Here is an 18,318-nt window from a genome sequence, read left to right on the forward strand (position 1 = left end):
ATAAGGACCCATTGTGGTATTCAGGAACAGGCACCCCTGAGGAAGCCAGCAGAGCCTGGCGATACGCGTTGGGCTTGATTCCTGACCACCACGCATACCCCCACTATGTCACCTTTAATGATAAGTATTATAGTTCTCCAATAATTTCATTGTTGATGGATTACATGTATTTTACTTCTCTATCTATTTGTATGTGTGGGGGAATGCTTACGGTGTTGTGGTGAGTCAGGTGGGCATGTGTATATGATTAGCGCACATGGCCCAGCTTCATTGTATACAATGTTTTTAATTATTTCTTGTCGTGTCTGTTGTCCTTAATAAATTTGATACTTTTTTAGATGTGCGGCTATTATCTCGGTATTCTTTTCTCTTTTGAATTATACAGTGGGTTTCATACCGTGTGCCGGCACCTTAATTTTGATGTGCCCCCGTTCTTTGAATTACGTATATCCACACATGGAGAACCCATGGAATTGGCACTTGAAGGTAACATGATTTCTCATGTACAATATGTCCCACTGTCCCTTATTTTTATCAAGTATTTTCATGGATCGCTTAATTAACTATCTATATCAATATCTTCATTCATTCTGGCCTGATATATCATTGTATTTGATCATTTTAAACCACACATGGTCTTTAGTAACACACTGTATCCAACAGAAATCAAAGGGTGGCATGTCATCAGAATCTCTTGGTAGTGTAGCTTCAGGCTTCCAACCTGTATGGCTGGGGCTACATGGTGGCCCATAATACACATCACAGAAATCCCACTAATACAATGCTATATCTCAATTAGTAAAAGTGAAAGGTTCTTAAATGTTTTGTGATTGTCAGGTCGCACCAATTGGTGGTGTGGGGAACCGTACTCACTTGACCAGTGTACAGAGGCACGGACACCAAAACATTCAACAAAAGTCCTCTTTATTTAGGCTTTTTCATCAAAAGTACAGCCAGTACCTCCGGATCGCCGCCGGGTCAAACTGTTGTAGCACGCTCTGACAGTGTAACTTCACACTGTCTGCCTTTCCTTCAGACTGAGACACACCTAAGATCCAGCAGCAGGATTAAATAGTATCCCTGGACATGTGCATGCCTCAAGTCTCGGACTGGAACCTGGGGAACAGGCACCCACCCAACACATTGCCTGTTCCCAGTAAAAGCCTGCCCTGAACTAGCTGAACCAGCTACACTATCTATTTTCTGTGTCCACCAGCTAACTTAGTGGACACCTAGACTAGGGCTTTTACTCCACCAAGGCCGGGCACCTTGGTGGCACATTCCTGGTAAGCAAGCCGCTTTAGAATGCTTCCTGCAACATTCTGGGTGACACATATCTCCCCTCATAGATGACTCCTGTCACCGCCTCACAGTGGGTAGATATGCAACCCAAAATATTTGTCATTGCTATGATCTATGGCCATGTGGCATGTTCCACGGACCAAATTCTCTTTGTAGCCCCAGCCTAACTTTACGATTAAGGACATTAAGGATGTTTTTCATATCAAAAGGCAAAATTTAAATCATTTCTGGTAGATCAAACCATTTTTTGGTTCAACTGAGGGCAAATGGAGACATATATATATATATATATATATATATATATATATATATATATATATATGTATAAGCAATAAATCCCTCATCTTCCTTCCACTGGTTCCTAAGATAAATACAGTATGTGTATAAGAAAAGAGAACTTTCTTGTGAAGCTTTTCTCCATATTCATTTTAAGTACATATTTGATGTTGGGCAAATTAGTTATGATCTTAGCTATTTCTTTTCTCCTTCAGGTTCTCCTCTTGTGTGACTTTCAGTTATAATTGGCTCTTTGTGTCCTAACCTGCTAGAGCTCTGGCGAGACTTGATGCTATAAAAAATCTTTTGGACAGTCTTCAGCATGATTCCCTAAGGAAACTGCCTCCCTATTCTTTATATGCGGACATAATAAGATGAGGATGGAAGAAAATTCCATACACATAAAGCAATTAGGGTAATCTTTCTACAATATTAGTATTAAGGGAAGTACAATATTATTAAGGGAAGTATTATTTTATTAATAGACCCTTATTAGAGGAGGAATGGAATTATATATTATGAATATCTGGTATGTGACCCTAACCGAGTTATTATACGGACAAAAGATAATTTGGAGGCAAGGTGATTGTGGGGGGTCTTGTTTTTGAGAGCATCCGTGCTCATCTCTCATCAATAGGAGAATCATTATATAAATGGAATGGATGTCCATTCATTTAATGGATCCTCAATGGTCTTTTAGAGAAGAGAGCCAAAGGACACAATGTGATGTCAAAGCCAAACAACCTAATTATAAGACTGAAGGCAGGTACTCAACATCTGGTTCACCATAGATACTCTAAACCATTGATTAAAATCCACATTTATTCTAATACGTAAGTTGTATAAAATCTCAAATGCAATTATTCAAAAATGCACATAAAATGAAAATAAATAATGTAAAACTTCCAGAAAATTGCTAGAAAAACAAATACAAAGTTATAAAAATTGCAGGTAATGTAAAAATTAAGTAATATCTTGTTAGAAATTTCTTGCTATAGACACATTTGATTCCAAAGGTTGATGTTGCAGTTTTCAAGGTTAATGTTTCAGCCTGCGTAGTGGGATAACTTGGGTTTTGTTCACATTCAAGTAAATATGAAACAAGTAGGTATACAAGTCTTTGTGCCTTTCAGTGTATTAGTTTTGGATGATTCATCCACATGTATATCATCCTAATTTATGTATATATATAATATTGGTTTAGCTGGTTAATCCACAGAGATAAGTGAATGGTTAATAGTTAAAGAGTTATTAGTACATCCACACAGGTAAGTATATGATTGGCATTTTTACATGATGAATAAATACTTAATCCAAGAAGTCTGATGTTGCACTTAGTGATTCATACTGTTCATCATGGAGAACTTATTATTCACTGCTATGTTAACATTAGATTGTAAGTCTGTTAATATATTACTCACTGTTGGGTGGTCTAATGTTGGCAGATGCTGGTGGTGTCCCACTCGGCAAACAGCTTCACTCACCCTGCTTGTCAGCACCTGCAGTCTCCGATACTCCGTCTATGTAGGTGGTGTGCCGCAGCTTTGCAGACAGCTTAACTCACTCACTTAAGTGGCCCTGTCATTGTAATGAGTACTAAAAAAATTACAGGAAATGTCACAGGTATTTAGGATGAAGAAACGTTATACAGAAGAGGTACCACAGATAATGACACTGTTTGCAGCGTCTACGGCAAAGGTACACTGTATCTCACAGATAACGAGGGCATGCAGGTGAGCTGACCCTCTACAAGATTTCCGCTGAGGACTGGCAGGTGAGCTGACCCTCGAAAAGATTTCCACTGAGGGCCTGCTGGTGAGCTGACCCTCGAAAAGATTTCCGCTGAGGACCTGCTGGTGAGATGACCTTCCAAAAGATTTTATTTTTTATATCTGAACACTTTACACGGCAGATGTGGCGTGGATAATTTAACTGTCCGCAGCGGACACAATCTACGGAAAAAGTATGATTTATGGCCTGCTGGTGACCCTCAAAAACATTAGGGGTGAGGGTCTACTGCTAAGCTGACCATCTAAAATATTTTCGCTGAGGGCCTGCGGGTGAGCTGACCCTGCAAAAAATTGAATGAGAGGGCCTGCGGTTGAGCTGACCCTGTAAAAAACTATATGAGAGGGCCTGCGGGTGAGCTGACTCTGGGAAAAATTATATGATAGGGCCTGCGGGTGAGCTGACCCTGTAAAAGATTAAATAAGAGGGCCTGCGTGTGAGCTGACCCTGTAAAAAAATTATATGAGAGGGCCTGCGGGTGAGCTGATCCTGTAAAAAATTATATGAGAGGGCCTGCATGTGAGCCAACCCTGTAAAAAATTATATTCAAGGGCATACATACGAGGGCATTATATGCGACTAATAAACATGTTGATATGATGGAAGAGGAGGAGGAGAAAAGGAAGATTCAACCATATACCCTTTTTTGTGGCGGAAGGGGTGCATGGGAATACAGAATATTCAGTAAATTATAAACAACACATTTAAAGTGCCTTTATGTTAATCTACTTTCCTCTGGTGGAATTGAGAAGAGTCACCCTGTCAGCATTTTCAGTTGACAGGCAGATACGCTTATCTGTTATAATGCCACCAGCAGCACTAAATACCCGCTCAGACAAAATGCTGGCGGCAGGGCAGGCCAGCACCTTCAAGGCATAGAACGCCAGTTCGTGCCACATGTCCAGCTTGGACACCCAGTAGTTGTAAGGCACTGAGGGATCACTGAGGACGCTGACACGGTCTGCTACCTACTTCTTCACCATCTTCCAAAACTTTTCCCTCCTTGTTACACTAGACCGCGTATCAGGGTGAGGGTGCTTGCGGGGTGTCATGAAACTGTCCCAGGCCTTGGAGAGTGTTTCCCTGCCTCTGTTGGAACTGATGTGTGCTCCCCTTGTCTCCCCTCCTCGGTTGCCCAAGGAAGTACGGACTCTGCCGCCAGCGTTGTCAGATGAAAATTTTTTTTTGCAATTTTTCAACAAGGACCTTCTGGTACTGCACAGTTTTGCTTGTCCTCTCCACCTAAGGAATGAGAGATGACAAGATCTCTTTGTAGCGGGGGTCAAGAAGGGTGAACAACCAATAATTCGTGTTGTCTAAAATGCATATAACGAGCAGGTCGCGGGAAAGGCAGCCTAAAATTAAGTCAGCCATGTGTGCCAGAGTACCAACAGACAAGACTTTGCTGTTATCATCAGGAGGATGACTGTCCATCTCCTCATCCTCTTCCTTCTCTTCTGCCCACCCACGCTGAACAGATGAAATTAAACTTCCATGGGTACTACCCTCTGTAGCGGAGGCAACCGTCTCCTGCTCCTCCTCCTCCTCTTCATCGTCCAATTCGCGCTGAGGAGATGGATGGAGGGTGGTCTGGCTATCACCCTGTGTAATGTCTTCTTTCCCCATTTTCACCTCTTCCACCTGCAAAGCGCTGGCCTTAATTGTGAGCAGCGAGCGTTTGAGTAGACACAGAAGTGGGATGGTTACACTGATAATAGAGTTATCACCGCTCACCATCTGTAAGTTTCTTAAACGTTTCTTAAAATGTCACAGAGGTCAGACATCCATGCCCACTCCTCGCTTCTGATTAGCAGAAGCTGACTGGAAAGGCGACGACCATGTAGCAGCTGGTATTCCACTACTGCCCTCTGCTACTCACAAAGCCTGGCCAACATGTAGAACGTGGAGTTCCAGTGCATGCTCACATCGCACAACAGCTGGTGAGCTGGCAAATTCAAGCGCTCCTGCAGCATTGACAGACCGGATGAAGCTGTCGATGACTTACGGAAATGCGCACACACGGCGCACCTTCACCAGTAGCTCAGGCAAATTGGGGTATTTTTTTAGAAACCACTGAACCGCTAAGTTTATGACGTGGGATAGGCATGGGATTTGTGTGAGCTTACCGAGCTCCAAAGCCACCACCAAGTTACGGCCATTATCACACAACCATGCTTGGTTGTAGGTTGAGTGGCAACAGCTCAGTCTGGTCTCTTATCCCCTGCAACAGCTCTGCGGAGGTGTGCTGTTTGTTCCCTAAGCATATCAGCTTCAGCACGGCCTGTTGACGCTTCCCCACTGCAGTGCTACACTGCTTCCAGCTACCGGCTGATGGCTGACTGGTGCTGCACGCGGATAATTCAGAGATGTAAGTGGAGGAGGAGGCGGAGGAGGAGAAATGGGGGTTGGAGCCACTAACGTAGGTGCTGGCAGAAACCCTGATGGAATTAGGGCCCGCAATTCTCGGCGTCGATAGCACCTGTGCCATCCCAGGGTACGACTAGCTCCCAGCCTCCACAACATTTCCAGGGTCAGTAATTTGGAAAGCTGCGCATTTAGTGCTATGGCCTGTGGGTGGGTGGCTAGGTATTTGTGCTTGCGTTCAAATGCCTGATGTAAGGACATTTGGATGCTACGCTGGGACAGGGAAGTGGATGTGGTCACTGATGGTGCTTGCGAAGGTCCAGGGCGGGAGGCATCCTCGCCTGCGACTTCGACAGGTGATTGACGAGCACGTACCATAGGGAAAAAGAAGGCAGTGGTGTGACCCACAGACACAGATTGTGGACCCAGGTGTTTGTCCCACTTATTACGGTGCTTGGATGCCATGTGGCGGATCATGCTGGTGGTGGTGAGGTTGCTAGTGTTCACGCCAATGCTCATTTTGGTGTAGCACAGGTTGCAAACTTCTATACTTTTGTCGTCCGCACTTTCCTCAAAAAAGCGCCATACTGCGAAACACCTACCCCTTGTCAAGGGAGATTTACGCAAAAGGGTGCTCCGTGGAACAGTTGTGGGCCTGTTTGGTGTGGCCATCCTTCTCCCTTTTGCCAACCCACTGCCTCTTCCAGCCAGTTGCGGTACTGCAGATTGCTCCCCCTCTGTACTGCTGTCCTCGCTTGGCTTTCCACCTTCCCAGGTTGGGTCAGTGACCTCATCGTCCACTAAGTCCTCTTCCACTTCCTCCATCTGATCATCCTTCTGATTTGTTGACCCAACCACAACCTCAGTGATTGACAACTCTGTATCATCCTCTTCATCAACTTCTTGAGACAGTAATTGCGGTTGACTCAATGGCAACCGTGTCTCATCATCATCCACCTCATTACACACTAATTGCCGTTCCCCACCGTCATCTTCTTGTGACTGTGGATGCTGTAGAGGTTGGGAATCAGGGCACAAGATCTCATGTCCCTCTTCAAGCGTGCTTGGCGAGAGGGCCAAATCCAGTAATGGCGATGAAAAGAGCTCCTCGGAATATCCGAGTGTGGGATCACTTGTTTTGCAAGACTCTCCAAGGTGGGAGGAAGGAGGATCAGGATGAGGATTCTGTTGACCAGACTCTTGGATACCGAGACTGGACTTGGTTGAAGACAGGGTGGTGCTGGAAGCATTATCTTCTGCAGTCCAACCGACCACCTGGTCACACTGGTCTGACTTAAAGAATTTTGTCTTGTAACGCCCTGCAAACTGGGACATGTGGCAAGGATGTCACAGTTCACAGCAAGCACAGTGTATGGAAAAAGTACATAAAAGTATGGAAAAAAGGAAATTAGATTTCACTTATATTTGTTCTATCTCTGGCCCTGACACACACAAGGTATTGCACAGATGTCAGAAGTCACTACAGACACCCTTCTATAGGAAAATTACATAAAAGTATGGAAAACACATACTAGTTTTCACTTATATTTTTTCTATCTCTGGCCCTGACACACAGAAGGTATTGCACAGATGTCAGAATTCACTGCAGACACCCTTCTATAGAAAAAGTCTGTAAAAGGATGGAAAAGATATACTAGTTTTCACTTATATTTTTTCTATCTCTGGCCCTGACACACACAAGGTATTGCATAGATGCCAGAAGTCACTGCAGACACCCTTCTATAGGAAAAGTACATAAAAGAATGGAAAAAATATACTAGATTTCACTTATATTTTTTCTATCTCTGGCCCTAACACACAGAAGGTATTGCACAGATGTCACAAGTCACTCCAGACACCGTCTATAGAAAAAGTATGGAAAAGTATGGAAAAAAAAAATGTGATGGTTATTTTATATTGCTGCCACCTTACACAATTGTCCTTGAAAGGACTTTTGGGTCTTTGAAACGTTTTTCAACTAAATCGTTTCCGATCACACTCCCTACACCAGTGATGGCGAAATTTTTAGAGGCCGAGTGCCCAAACTGCAACCCAAAACCCACTTATTTATAGCAAAGTGCCAGCATGGCAATTTACCCTGAATACTACAGTCCAGTATAGTATATCCTCTATGTACTTTATCATTTAGCTATAACAGCCTGCCTACATTCAGTGCGCTGCCTGTGCTGTTCATAGTGCGTCCTGCGCTGATGAATGGCAGGAAAAGTCTAAGGCATATTGGTAGACCATAGAGTTTTTCCAGAGTGCGGGTGCCCACAGAGAGGACTCTGAGTGCCGCCTCCGGCACCCGTGCCATAGGTTCGCCATCACTGCCCTACACTATCTGTCCCTTGCTAAGCACAGCTCTCCCTGACTAATAATGAGCCAAACACGCGCCATCGAGTGCTATATAGCACCCAATCACGTGTTCCGGCCAGCCAATCACTGTAATGCCAGTAACCAACAAGGCTACTGCATTACAGTGATGGCAGTACTTACCTGCACGTTTATTGGCTGCATAGCAGCCAAGAAACGTTCAGGGAGGAGACCCGAACATGGCGCTCGAGAACATATGCTCGAGCATAGCGATGCTCGAGCCGAACAGCAGTTCGGCCAAGTATGCTCGCTCAACACTAGTAGCCAACCCTATTTTTGTATTTTTAAAAATATTTTTTATAAATTTGGGAAGACCCCAAAACTTTGGGAAATATAAAAAAGAAAACAAAGAGAAAGTATGCTGGAGCATAACAATGGCTGGGTGCAGCCGGAATACTTGTCTATTCTGCACAAAGTATGGACAAGTCCTGTGGGATCCATGCCTGGTTCATTTTAATGAACGTGAGCATGTTCACATTGGCTGTGGACAGACGGCTGCGCTTGTCTGTGATCACCCCCCCTACCATGCTAAACACACATTCGGACAATACAATGGCCGCAGGGTGTAAAGTGAAAACTCAGGCCATGTGCCCAATTTGGAGACCCAGAAGTTGAATGGGGCAGACCCATCAGTCAGTACATGTAGGTATGTGCACATGTACGGTTCCACCATGTTACTGAAATGCTGCCTCCTGGTAAGACGTTTCTTATAAGCTGGTTGTTGTGGCGTGCTGACAAACCTTTTCCACATTACGACCATGCTAACCCTCCCTTCTGGGGTGCTGGTGGTGCCCCAGCTGCATTGGCGACTTCTTCTTCCTTCTCTGCCTTTGCCTTGTGCTTCCACTGAGCCACCAGTGTCAGGTGGGAATGCCATTAGAAGTGTGTCTACCAGCGTGCACTTGTACTCACGCATCTTCCGATTATGCTCCAGTGATGGAATTAAGGAGGGCACATTGTCCTTGTAGCGGGGATTCAGCAGGGTGGCCACACAGAAATCAGCACTGGTTAGAATGTGGGCAACTTGGCGGTCGTTGCGCAGGCATTGCTGCATTTAGTCGCTCATGTGTGCCAGGCTTCCCAGAGGCAACGACAAGCTGTCCTCTGTGGGAGGTGTATTGTCTGTGTCCTCTGTATCCACCCAGCCACGCTCCAGTGATAACCATAAGGTGCTTTGGGTGCCACCCTGCTGTGAACATGCTTCCTCATCATCCTCTTCCTCTTCATCCTTCATAACTGTGCCGTGGCTGGACAGTAGTGTACCTGGCTTCTGTTGGTGCAGGAACCCACCCTCCTAGCCACTTGTGAATGACTGGCCTGATAACCGTGGAGGTCCACTCAGTGGTGAAGTGGTGCTGTTCCGCAGAGTGACTCACCCGGGCGTGCTGCAGCTAAAACTCCACTATCATCTGCTGCTGCTCGCACAGTCTCTCCAGCATGTGCAAGGTGGAGTTCCACCTTGTGGGCACGTCGCATATAAGGCGGTGAGCGAGAAGGCCGAAGTTATGCTGCAGCGCAGACAGGCAAGCAGCAGCATGGTGAGAATGCCAAAAGGGCGCACAGACAGACGGAACATTTTGCAGCAGCTCTGAGATATCGGGGTAATTTTTCAGGAACCTCTGCACCACCAAATTCAGCACATGCGCCAGGCAAGGGATGTGCGTCAAACCGGCTAGGCTACGAGCTACGAGATTTTGCCCATTATCGCACACCACCAGGCTTGAGGCTCAATGGCACCAATCACTCATCGGTCTGTTGTTCCATGCCCGTCCACAGCTCCTGCACGGTGTGGTGTTTTTCCCCCAAACAGATGAGTTTCAAAACTGCCTGCTGTTGTTTCCCCCTGGCTGTGCTGAAGTTGGTGGTGAAGGTGTTACGCTGACCAGATGAGGAGGTGGTAGAGGAGGAATCGGAGGAGGCAACTGGAGGCAAAGAAAAACGTTCTGCAATCCTCGGTGGTGGAAGAACATGCGCCAAACTGCTATCTGCCTCAGGCCCAGCTCACTTTCAATAAATTTGAGTGTAGTGATAGTAGAAGTAATAGAGGAATTTTGCAGCAGAAATTATGTCCAGACCTTTAGATGAAGTTCAAACTTTTCTTTACTGAAGATAACTTGTATCCAAGCAGTATACAGCTTTGGTCTTTGGTCACAGCAGGTTTTGGCAATGGTTGGCAGGAATAAATCTTCTGCACTTTGAATCTGGAGCTTGCAGGATAAGATGTCTGCTTAGTAGCTCTGTAACTGTGGCAGGAATTTATCTTCTGCACTTCTCTTAATCTTCTGCTTTAAGGGGACAGACTAGCTGAGGAGGATATGGCTTCTCCTAGGTCTCTGGACTTTACTCACAGATAGGCTCTCAGGGAATGCGTTCGTCCTGGAACTCTGGAGGATGTCTGCTTTCTTGTCATCTTGCTGAGGCTGCAGGGCTCAGACTGGGAATATGATCAATGTCTCAGCCGAGACAAGAGCCTGGCTTTCTTCCCTATACATGGGGACTCCTGAACTCTATCACACAGCCTTCCCCGACAGGGGTGTCTGGCACACTGACCTAATTTCCTTCTCCTCCCATACTGAAACTAATACCTTACCAACGCATTGCTGCCACCTGCTGGTGAACATGGAAAATTACAGGAAAAATTGGATTTAACATAGTTTTACATGCACATTTGTGAAGACATAATATAGATTACATCTGATGACAATGTGAAAGCTCTTAGAAAACAGTAGCAGGGTAGAGGCATGTAGTAACACAACTCTGGGGTGTTACATTTGGAGCTGGATTTTGTGTGCTCAGTCCCTGGGTGCGGTGGGAAGTAGCAGGCGTACTGGCTAGTGGACGGCCACTCTGCTTTTGCACACTGCTCTCTCTTTTGCTGTGCAGCTGGTGCTTTGTGACCCCTACCTCTTGCTCCGAACTGCACACATCACTCGCATAACCTTGATTACATGTGGGGTCTAGGACCTCATTATCCTCCACATCATCTTCCACCCACTCTTCACCCCTGCCCTCCTTGCCGGTCTGCACACTGCAGAAAGCCGCAGCAGTTGACACCTGTGTTTCGACATCATCAGAGATGTGCTACGGTGGTCCTCCCATATCCAAATCTTGAAATATATGTGGTTGGGCATCAGTCTCTGGAGCAGGGCTATGTGGACAGCCCTCGGAAACTCTGGCATTCCTAACCTGGGATGTGTGTTATAACACCTTTGAAGGGCCCTGGGATAGTACCCTGCACATGCTGCAATTGGTGTCATGACAAATACAGAATATTATCTCCCCATAAATGGCCACTGCATTAAAGTGGTGTCACGCACATGATTCAACTTTGTGCCGATAATACAGGCTACAGTAATCTCTAAACCCCCAGAAAAAGATATTTTCATTGCATATACTTACTGCTGAAGAGTGTGGTTCTGCATCAGTTGCAGCACTGTGACAGAGCAGGGGTTAATCGGCCATCTTAGATGTGGACATCAGCTCTGAAGAATGAATACATCCACCCAGCAGAGGGGAGGGAACCAAACAGCCCACCTCCACAGAGAAATCATCAGCAGCGGGAACTACAGCGTGCCAGTCTGCAGGGGTAGAACGCGTGAGGTTCACGTGGGCCGGAATGTACATGCAGTTCATCGTACTCACAGTTTAGCAGACGCCTCCCTGGGCCAGCAATGCAGTGAATGGCAGAACAGCACTGGATTCTCCGATGCACACCGGCCAGGTGGTGATTGAGGTGAACTTGATGGAGAATGGGTGCTGAGTGCTTGTGCGGCTGGGCCCCTGACTTAGGTATTGTCATGATGCCAGCACCTTGATGGTGCAAAATGTTGAGAGTGGTAGTGGTATGAAGTTAGAAGAATGAGGCAGGTTTAAATCCAACTGTAAACTTTACTATAACCAGGTTCTTGATAACAGTTTACATCCAGTAATAAAACAGTCTCTGGTATACATGCAAGTTGGATGTGATGAATCCCATTAACAGGCTGTGCTGGTAGTAATGTGTCAGGCTAGAATAGTTAGGTACTACTCACTGATATTCCGCTCTTTGCCTTGCTTCAGTCTCAATAGAGGTAGTTCCAGTCTTGATCTTCTACCAAGTGATACAACAGAACCCTTATCTGACCTTAGAATAACGGTGAGGCTGCCAGAAGCTAATAAGTCCTTCACCTAGATACAAAGGTGCCTAGAGCCTATAATAATGTTCAGGCCCCCCAGAGCGTTTTGCTTGGGGGACACATTGGGGCAATGACACCATAAATTTTTCTATTTTGTGTATGGTTTTGCTCTCTCCCTTCCCCCCTTTTTATTGCTTTTCCCGCTCTTTTATTTAAGGTTTACCTCAAGTGGTTAAGTTTCTGTCAAAATCAGCTGTATTTATCCGGTCTCACCTGAGCCTTGGAGGACAAGCAGGGATCTTCTCTGATTGGTGCAGCTGGTTGCTGAGGGAGATTTACAGACAGCTGATTGGTGTGGATGCCAGCGGTGGGAAAGTATGGTCCTTTAAAAAGAGGGTTTCGGCAGCGCTTCTGGGCGAATTTTATCAAAACCGGATCTGCAGGATGGAGGATTTGCTGCGTCGGCTGATAGAGAAGGCTGAAAGCTCCGGAGGAGAAGACTGGTTACGAGCCAGCCTGGAGATGTCGCCGCGTCATGTATCGCCACCTTCCCCGCTGACTTCCCCACCTCACTCACCGCCACTGCCTGCCGCCGGTCAGAGCCGAGAGGGGGGGTTAATTATGCCCCCATGCAAAAGAGCTCGCAAAGCTAGGGCTGCTAATACCCCTCCCCCGGCTTCCGGCTAAAGGCAGAGCAGACGTAGTGTGTCTTCAGCTCCTTCTTCTTACCAGCAGAGGCAGCGGTCCTCCAGGAGCATAGAGAGTCAAGTACAGAGTGGCCGGCAGAAAGTTGTGCACAGCAGCAGAAGGAGGCCACAACTGAAGAATCAGGAAGCGGCCTGCCCATCACTGCTAGCATGGAGTGGATCAAGCCTGCTGGATGTAACAGATTCAGTGGGGCTGCCTATTGAGGATCTCCCACGCTCTGTGGTTGAGCTACCTCCGGGCCCCCATGGAAGCACAAGTCAGCCTCTGTCTTCAACTTCTTGACAGGTCCAGGAGGAGGAGAATACTGGTAAGAATGTCAGTGTTGTCCCTGTGTCTGAGTCTGCTATGTTAGCTGAATTTTTTAAGCTAGTGGTAGATTGGGTTGGCAGACAAGGGGTTAATGCAGTGGGCAAGGAAACTTTTAATGCTGCTGCAGATGTATGGAGTGCAAGCTCCAAATCTCTTAATGCTGACAGGGTACCCATATTTTTCTCCCTATAAGACGCACCAGCCCATAAGACGCACCTAGGTTTTTGAGGAGGAAAATAAGAAAAAATATATTTTGAACCAAAAGGTGTGCTTTTGGTGGGTTTTGAGCTAATGGTGGTCTGTGGATGGCACTGTTATTGGGGCATCTGTGGATGGCACTGTAATGGGGGCATCTGTGGATGGCACTGTTATGGGGGCATCTGTGGATGGCACTGTTATGGGGGCATCTGTGGATGGAACTGTTATGGGGGCATCTGTGGATGCCACTGTTATGGAGGCATCTGTGGATGGCACTGTTATGGAGGCATCTGTGGATGCCACTGTTTTGGGGGCATATGTGGATGGAACTGTTATGGGGGCATCTGTGGATGGAACTGTTATGGGGGATCATTATGGGGGCCTCTGTGGATTGCACTGTTATGGGGGCATCTGTGGATGGAACTGTTATGGGGGCATCTGTGGATGCTACTCTTATGGAGGCATCTGTGGATGGCACTGTTATGGAGGCATCTGTGGATGCCACTGTTTTGGGGGCATATGTGGATGGAACTGGTATGGGGGCATCTGTGGATGGAACTGTTATGGGGGATCATTATGGGGGCCTCTGTGGATTGCACTGTTATGGGGGCATCTGTGAATGGCACTTTTATGGGGGCATCTGTGGATGGCACTGTTATGGGGGCATCTGTGGATGGCATGACACTGCTATGGGATGATCTGTGGATGACACATATATATAGCATCTTATATAATGTGTAATCCACAGATCCCCCATAACAGTGCCCCTGTGTAGTGAATGGGGGCCGGCATTTGGTTTTATAATGGCAGCAGGGCCCGGTTCAGTCACTGTATTCTACAAACCGGATTCCAAAAAAGTTGGGACACTATACAAATCGTGAATAAAAACTGAATGCAATGATGTGGAGGTGCCAACTTCTAATATTTTATTCAGAATAGAACCTAAATCGGAACAAAAGTTTAAACTGAGAAAATGTACCATTTTAAGGGAAAAATATGTTGAATCAGAATTTCATGGTGTCAACAAATCCCCAAAAAGTTGGGACAAGGCCATTTTCACCACTTTGTGGCATCTCCTCTTCTTCTTACAACACTCAACAGACGTCTGGGGACCGAGGAGACCAGTTTCTCAAGTTTAGAAATAGGAATGCTCTCCCATTCTTGTCTAATACAGGCCTTTAACTGTTCAATCATCTTGGGCCTTCTTTGTTGCACATTCCTCTTTATGATGCGCTAAATGTTCTCTATAGGTGAAAGATCTGGACTGCAGACTGGCCATTTCAGTACCCGAATCCTTCTCCTACGCAGCCATGATGTTGTGATTGATGCAGAATGTGGTCTGGCATTATCTTGTTGAAAAATGCAGGGTCTTCCCTGAAAGAGTGGGTCTAGATGGAAGCATATGTTGTTCTAGAACCTGAATATATTTTTCTGCATTGACGGTGCCTTTCCAGACATGCAAGCTGCCCATGCCACACGCACTCATGCAACCCCATACCATCAGAGATGCAGGCTTCTGAACTGAGCGTTGATAACAACTTGGGTTGTTCATGTCCTCTTTGGTCCGGATAACATGGCGTCCCAGATTTCCAAAAAGAACTTCGAATCGTGACTCGTCTGACCACAGAACAGTCTTCCATTTTGCCACACTCCATTTTAAATGATCCTTGGCCCAGTGAAAACGCCTGAGTTTGTGGATCTTGCTTAGAAATGGCTTCTTCTTTGCACTGTAGAGTTTCAGCTGGCAACGGCGGATGGCACGGTGGATTGTGTTCACTGACAATGGTTTCTGGAAGAATTCCTGAGCCCATTCTGTGATTTCCTTTACAGTAGCATTCCTGTTGTTGGTACAGTGTCGTTTAAGGGCCCGGAGATCACGGGCATCCAGTATGGTTTTACGGCCTTGACCCTTACGCACAGAGATTGTTCCAGATTCTCTGAATCTTCGGATGATGTTATGCACAGTTGATGATGATAGATGCAAAGTCTTTGCAATTTTTCGCTGGGTAACACCTTTCTGATATTGCTCCACTATCTTTCTGCGCAACATTGTAGGAATTGGTGATCCTCTACCCATCTTGGCTTCTGAGAGACACTGCCACTCTGAGAAGCTCTTTTTATACCCAATCATGTTGCCAATTGACCTAATTAGTGTTAATAGGTCTTCCAGCTCTTCGTTATGCTCAAATTTACTTTTTCCAGCCTCTTATTGCTACTTGTCCCAACTTTTTGGGGATTTGTTGACACCGTTAAAATTTGAATCAACGTATTTTTCCTTTAAAATGATACATTTACTCGGATTAAACGTTTGATCTGTCATCTACGTTCTATTACAAATAAAATATTGACATTTTCCATCTCCACATCATTGCATTCAGTTTTTATTCACAATTTGTTTAGTGTCCCAACTTTTTGGGAATCCGGTTTGTACTACACCGGGCACCGCTCACTGTAGTATAATCATATATAACTTGTAGGTATTGTTTAACTATTCAAATCATCTGAAATCCAGCATATGTACTACTTACTACTAACTTCGTAGCAGCCAGGAGGCTGGACGGGTGCTGGCAGCGTGACTCACTACATCACGCACCTGCGCCGCCTGCTTCATTCAGAAAAATTGGGTGGAGCAGGCGCGTGACGTAGTGAGTTACGCTGCTGCCCACCCTGCCTCCTGACTACTACGAAGTTAGTAGTAAGTACTACAAGCGCTGGATTTCAGATTATTTGAATAGTTTAACAATACCTACAGGTTAGATATGATTATACTACTGTGAGCGGGGCCCGGTGTAGTAGAATACAGTGACTGCACCGGGCCCCTCTGACATTACAGAACCAGATGCCGGCCCCCAGCCTTTCCTCCCTCTCAGCAGATACACCTGATGGCTACAGCATTCGCCCCATAAGACGCACTTCTATTTTCCCCCCACTTTTGGTGGGGGAAAGTGCGTCTTATAGGGCGAAAAATACGGTATCTTTATTTTCTGATTTAAAAAAAAGGTTAATGCAGAGGGCAGTGTAACGGTTAAGGTAGCTGCAGATGTTTTATGCCCAAGCTCCAAATATCTTAAAGGGGTTGGGGTTCCCATTTTGGAAAAAGGAGCTGGTGTTAAGTAGATTTGTTTTAAAGAGGCTTTGGCATGTGAGGTCTCATCTAGGCATCAGCATTAAGGAGAGGATTTGGCGTATGGAGTATTTGGACATTTGTCGCTTTTGCCATCAGCCAAAGAGCATGCGGCTAAGGCTGATAAGAAGGAGGACAAGGGTGACGATGAGAGGAAACGTGTCATGTCCAGGTCATTTAATAACTGGCTTCAAGCCTTTTGTATATTTTCAGCTGTGCTGGGAGAAAAGCATCCAGAATTATGTTCTGGACTATTTCAACACCTGAATATCATTATTGAGGCTTATCGTAATTATGGAGGTCTGGCTTGGTTTTATTATGACTAGAGTTGAGCGAACACCTGGATGTTCGGGTTCGAGAAGTTCGGCCGAACTTCCCGGAAATGTTCGGGTTCGGGATTCGAACCCGACCCAAACTTCGTCCCGAACCCGAACCACATTCAAGTCAATGGGGACCCGAACTTTTCGGCACTAAAAAGGCTGTAAAACCGCCCAGGAAAGGGCTAGAGGGCTGCAAAAGGCAGCAACATGTAGGTAAATCCCCTGCAAACAAATGTGGCTAGGGTAATTAATAAAAATAAAAATAAAATAAATAAAAATTAACCAATATCAATTGGAGAGAGGTCCCATAGCAGAGAATCTGGCTTCATGTCAGCAGAGAATCAGTCTTCATGTCATAGCAGAGAATCAGGCTTCACGTCACCCACCACTGTAACAGTCCATTGTCATATATTTAGGCCCCAGCACCCAGGCAGAGGAGAGAGGTCCCATAACAGAGAATCTGGCTTCATGTCATAGCAGAGAATCATGCTTTACGTCACCCAACACTGGAACAGTCCATTGTCAGATATTTAGGCCCAGGCACCCAGGCAGAGGAGAGAGGTCCCATAACAGAGAATCTGGCTTCATGTCAGCAGAGAATCAGTCTTCATGTCATAGCAGAGAATCAGGCTTCACGTCACCCACCACTGTAACAGTCCATTGTCATATATTTAGGCCCCGGCACCCAGGCAGAGGAGAGAGGTCCCATAACAGAGAATCTGGCTTCATGTCAGCAGAGAATCAGTCTTCATGTCATAGCAGAGAATCATGCTTCACGTCACCCCCCACTGTAACAGTCCATTGCAATATATTTAGGCCCTGGCACCCAGGCAGAGGAGAGAGGTCCCATAACAGAGAATCTGGCTTCATGTCAGCAGAGAATCAGTCTTCATGTCATAGCAGAGAATCATGCTCCACGGCACCCACCACTGGAACAGTCCATTGTCAGATATTTAGGCCCCGGCACCCAGGCAGAGGAGAGAGGTCACGTAACAGAGAATATGGCTTCATGTCAGCAGAGAATCAGTCTTCATGTCATAGAAGAGAATCATGCTTCACGTCACCCAACACTGGAACAGTCAATTGTCAGATATTTAGGCCCAGGCACCCAGGCAGAGGAGAGAGGTCCCGTAACAGAGAATCTGGCTTCATGTCAGCAGAGAATCAGTCTTCATGTCATAGCAGAGAATCATGCTTCACGTCACCCAACACTTGAACAGTCCATTGTCAGATATTTAGGCCCAGGCACCCAGGCAGAGAAGAGAGGTCCCATAACAGAGAATCTGGCTTCATGTCAGCAGAGAATCAGTCTTCATGTCATAGCAGAGAATCATGCTTTACGTCACCCAACACTGGAACAGTCCATTGTCAGATATTTAGGCCCAGGCACCCAGGCAGAGAAGAGAGGTCCCATAACAGAGAATCTGGCTTCATGTCA

The sequence above is a fragment of the Bufo gargarizans genome, chromosome 2 (genome assembly GCF_014858855.1).
Source record: "Bufo gargarizans isolate SCDJY-AF-19 chromosome 2, ASM1485885v1, whole genome shotgun sequence".
NCBI lineage: Eukaryota > Metazoa > Chordata > Amphibia > Anura > Bufonidae > Bufo > Bufo gargarizans.